Source organism: Primulina eburnea, chromosome 17 (genome assembly GCF_022965805.1).
Source record: "Primulina eburnea isolate SZY01 chromosome 17, ASM2296580v1, whole genome shotgun sequence".
Lineage (NCBI taxonomy): Eukaryota > Viridiplantae > Streptophyta > Magnoliopsida > Lamiales > Gesneriaceae > Primulina > Primulina eburnea.
Genome location: NC_133117.1, coordinates 23,288,306 through 23,292,815, shown reverse-complemented (window position 1 = coordinate 23,292,815; position 4,510 = coordinate 23,288,306). Strand labels below are relative to the sequence as shown.

The 4,510-nt window shown below is 35.7% G+C and overlaps 1 long non-coding RNA gene across 1 annotated transcript; it reads right to left on the bottom strand.

Moving 5' to 3' along the window:
* Window positions 1-1,998: 1,998 nt before the first annotated feature.
* LOC140818798 (uncharacterized) lies at window positions 1,999-3,297 on the bottom strand. Its single transcript, XR_012115061.1, has 3 exons — window positions 2,974-3,297; window positions 2,855-2,878; window positions 1,999-2,590 (listed from the first exon to the last, which is right to left on the bottom strand). It is a non-coding gene; the product is annotated as an uncharacterized lncRNA (long non-coding RNA).
* Between the last annotated feature and the right edge of the window lie 1,213 nt (window positions 3,298-4,510).

Here is a 4,510-nt window from a genome sequence, read left to right as displayed (position 1 = left end):
CGCGACGCAATATGGAAACAATAGCTGGACGATTTATTTCCTTATGTGGGGGATTTTTGGACCCAAAAAAATATAGAAGCCCTAATACACGTTTTAGAGGTGGATTTTGAGGATAGAAAAATTAATAGTTTATCCACATAAAATATCACAAGTGGAAAAAAATACAGTTTAATCACATGGGATTACAATTGGTGGAGTACATGACAGTTTAGTCACGTGTACTACCTTTGGTAGATACTGTTGACAGTTTATACTCTTGTGGGTCAGGAGTATTTTTTTTAACTTTTTTATATTTGGGATTTTTTAACTTTTTTTATGCATAGCAATGCTTCAATAATTTTTCATTTATGATAATAATTTTCAAACCATCTTCAGCCACTAGTTGATATTGGCTTTTTTGATGGCAATGTGGACAGGTTTTGTGGGATGAACCCAAGGCATGTTCGGGTTTTTTAACGGTATGCTCGCTTTCTTTCAGCATATTTTGTGTAGTAGTCAATATGTGCCCCTATTCGTCAGAAACTACCAAAATAAATTTATCCAATTTTAGATTCTCCTTTGAATTATATCCAGCCTTTAATGAGAAGTTTATAAACTTTTGGATCAAAATCCTTCACGCTTTGTAGTTCTTAGTATTCCCCATGTACTACTTTGGCACCTGGAGTTGGATGAATGAATCCCTCAAGTTTTGTAAGGAGGAGTATCATCTCTTTCAAGGGAACCATTTTTAGAGAGGTAATTCACCTTTCAATTGACATTTATGGATCACCAAAATTTCTTCGATTTCATTATTCTGCCTTTTGGATTTTAGATGAGGTAAATTCTCTTCAGTTTTTGTATTTTCATTTTCAAAGTAATATTTGGCATCAGCAAAATGTGATTCAGCTTGGGTAAATGGTCTCTCGTCTCCAAGAACCTTCTACACCATTTCGTCTCGACTGTATTTGAAACATTGATGCCATGTAGAAGGAACAACCCCATTTTCATTAAGCCATGGTCGACCGAGCAATATGTTGTATATTTTTTTGACATCTATGACATGAAATAATGCACTTGAGGTCTTGTTTTTCATTGGTAATTCTAATCTTATGGCCCCAAGAGTCTTTTGCCCTCCTTGATTGAATTCCTGGATCTTAAGACGACTGTTTGCAAGTTCTTCCATGGCAATGTTCAATTCTTTCATTGTGAACAAGGGCATAATGTGGACTGTTATACCAGAAATATTGACAAAGTTCTATTCACCAGAAATATTTTCATCAACCAATATCTTGTTCATTTTTTGCTCGCAACTATAGCATGTGATGAATAGTGACATATTGTGAAATCCAGAACCGAATGATAGATCTTCGTCGGTAAATGCCAAGGTCACCACACAATCTTTCTCAGTTTTAGACTGACAAACTTAATCGAAGGGACTTCCTTCTAAATTCATCGTGTAGCATGATACATCCTCATGGTTATGCATTTCATCGTCATTCCATTGGAATTCGACTTGATTCGTAGTTGCAATATTTTATTCAAGTGTGAGGGCCCGTTATCCTAATAATGATTTATTAACATGCAATCATGATTAATCAGTAAACAGCGGAAAAGTGAGTTAAAAATTTGCATTTGGGCCTATAAAAATTTCGGCATGACCTTCCTGTAAATAGGACATACCAGAAAATCAAATACTCAAAATAAACAACATGTGCCCTCAATAAACACAACAGCATACACACGTGCCAGTCAGACACGATCATGACATATACAAACCAAAATATCATAGAGCCGACAGGCTCGATAATACCATAATACAATCCTCCAAATATATACATATAGTATCTGGGAGACAGCAACACCACGCAGTACCTACATACAACTGAGCCTACTCTCAAGGAGCTCTGGTACTTCCTGAGGCTTCCTCTCGAGCGCCTGAGGTCGAACCACCTGTACCATCTGTCATGTCCACACACAAAAGACACGTCGGCCCCCTCTCGGGGGTCAGCAACCCCAGTACGAGACATCAAGAAACCACGATATATGACATAGAAATGCAATGATGCCATGCATGAATGCAATGTATGAATAGGTGTGAGATATCAGGATATCAGGAATCAAATGATCCATATCAACAATCATACATATATGCTCGAGCTGGTCCACGACTCAGCGGACCGTGCCTGGGATATGGCCCAGCCTCGAAGCCAGCGCAACTACCTAAGCCGGACCGAATCAAGGTAGCCAAACATCTCCAGGACACCATATCATATCATATATATAACGGATCTCAACCGAAATATAACTGGATCTCAATAACAGATAGGCTCAATATGATATATTCAGTGGTATTGATGTGTCTAACTAAAATAAAATGTGTGTGAACAAAATAAATATTGTATTTTATTTTGCACATCAATTACCAACTGATAATATGCGAGTCAGCATATAATATCACATAAATCAGCAAATAGCAAATAAATCATACACAGGATCATCAGATGTCTCTGTCAGACATCGTGAAAATAACTGATCTCTACGTACTTCAACTAATTTACCAGTAATTTAAATCTTCAAGAAAGTCCTGGAATTGCCAACTCAGACAAATCACCTGAATATTAATTTACATGGTCTTATTATCATATAACAATTCCAAAACCATTTAAATTCACTAAAGATCCAATTTCAACTATTTAGGCATTTTAAATTCCTAAAATTCCAATATTCAACTAAAATGCCCAAAATTAATCATTTCGATTTTAATTCGTTGTAAAACATCGAACTAGCTGATACTCGATTTATAGCCTCATTAATTCGAAAATATCTACTTAAATATTCTGAAATCGCTAATAGATTTCTATAATTTGATCGATACCTCGATTCAACTCAAAGTTTGTACCTACATCAAAAAATATAATCAATATCAATATTGATATCACATTTAACCAAAAAATGGAGCAACCCTTAAACAATTTCTGGAATCATAATTTATACCTCAATATATATACCAAAACAAAGCCTATGACCCAGAGAACAATAGCCCTCAATCAATTTCCGAACTCCGGCGACGTACGGCAACGATTTAACGAAGATACGGGCGACGGGTTTCCGACGGGTTTTTGAAAAATGTCGAGAAACACTTTAATATGGGTACCAAAACGTAGCTCTCGTCGAGAGCTTTCCAACCATATATTTACTTTAATTTTTCGGCGACCAGTGACGGAGATACGGTCAATAAAATCAGATGAAAATTGTGAAGAAATGTAAGAACAGAAGCTACGGGTGAATGAGGGAGAATTGTGCGGTTTCTGAGGAAGAATTCAGGGTGATGATGGTGATTATCTTATTTTATTTTATTTTTTATAATATATATATATATATATATATATATATATATATATATATATATATTTTATGTGTGTGTTTATCTTTTCTTCTTTCGGGGTTCGAAATTTTACCCGGTCTATTTTATTTCAACTCCCGTGTGCTATAAAATTTAAATATGCATTTTAATATCGTCTATAAACCAATATTTTCTAATACATATTTTAAACACACTAATTAGTTATTTGACTTAATTATTTTAAATTCCTCAATTTAAAATAATTAATCTTAGTTATCACCAAATAACATATAATTAAATCGGGTCATTACATTTCTCCCCCTTCTAACAAAAGATTTCGTCCTCGAAATCGAAAAACACAACACACCTTATATACAACATAGTTAAACATCTACCACTGATAGTACATAGGAAAATCAGAGTACAAGAAATAATTTGTGACAATTTCAAACAAGTGAGGCCATTCTTGCCGCATTTTAGCCTCCAGCTCTCATGTAGCCTCTTCAGTCCCATGTCTACTCCATTGTACCACAACTAGTGGAATCGTTTTATTTCGAAGTTTCTTATCCTTTCGATTAAGAATTTGTATAGGATACTCAACCTAGCTAAGAGAACTGTCCAACTCCACATTCTCGGGTCTCAGAACATGAGATGGATCCGGCTAGATACATGAAACACATCATGTATAGCAGCCAAACTCTGCGGCAAGTCCAATCTATACGCTAATAAGCCGATCCTCTCAACAATAATATAGGGTCCAATATAACGTGGAGCTATCTTCCCTTTTCGCCCAGATCTCATCGTTCCACGAAATGGTGACACTTTCAAGAAAACTTGATCGCCAAACTGAAATTCCAAGGGCCTACGTCTTTTATTTGCATAGCTAGATTGACGATCTTGAGATGCTTTCATTCTTTTTCTAATCAATTTAATCTTTTCATTCATCTCTTCAACAAACTCGGGTTGTACCAATGGTTTTTCTCCAACCTCATTCCAACATACGGGCGATCGACACCTTCTACCATACAAAGCTTCGAATGGTGCCATCCCAATAGTTGTTTGAAAAATATTATTGTATGAGAATTCAACCAATGGTAAAGATTCTTGCTAGTTTCCACCAAAATCCATGACCACAGATCGTAACATATCTTCCAAAGTTTGTATAGTCCTCTTTGTCTGACCATCTGT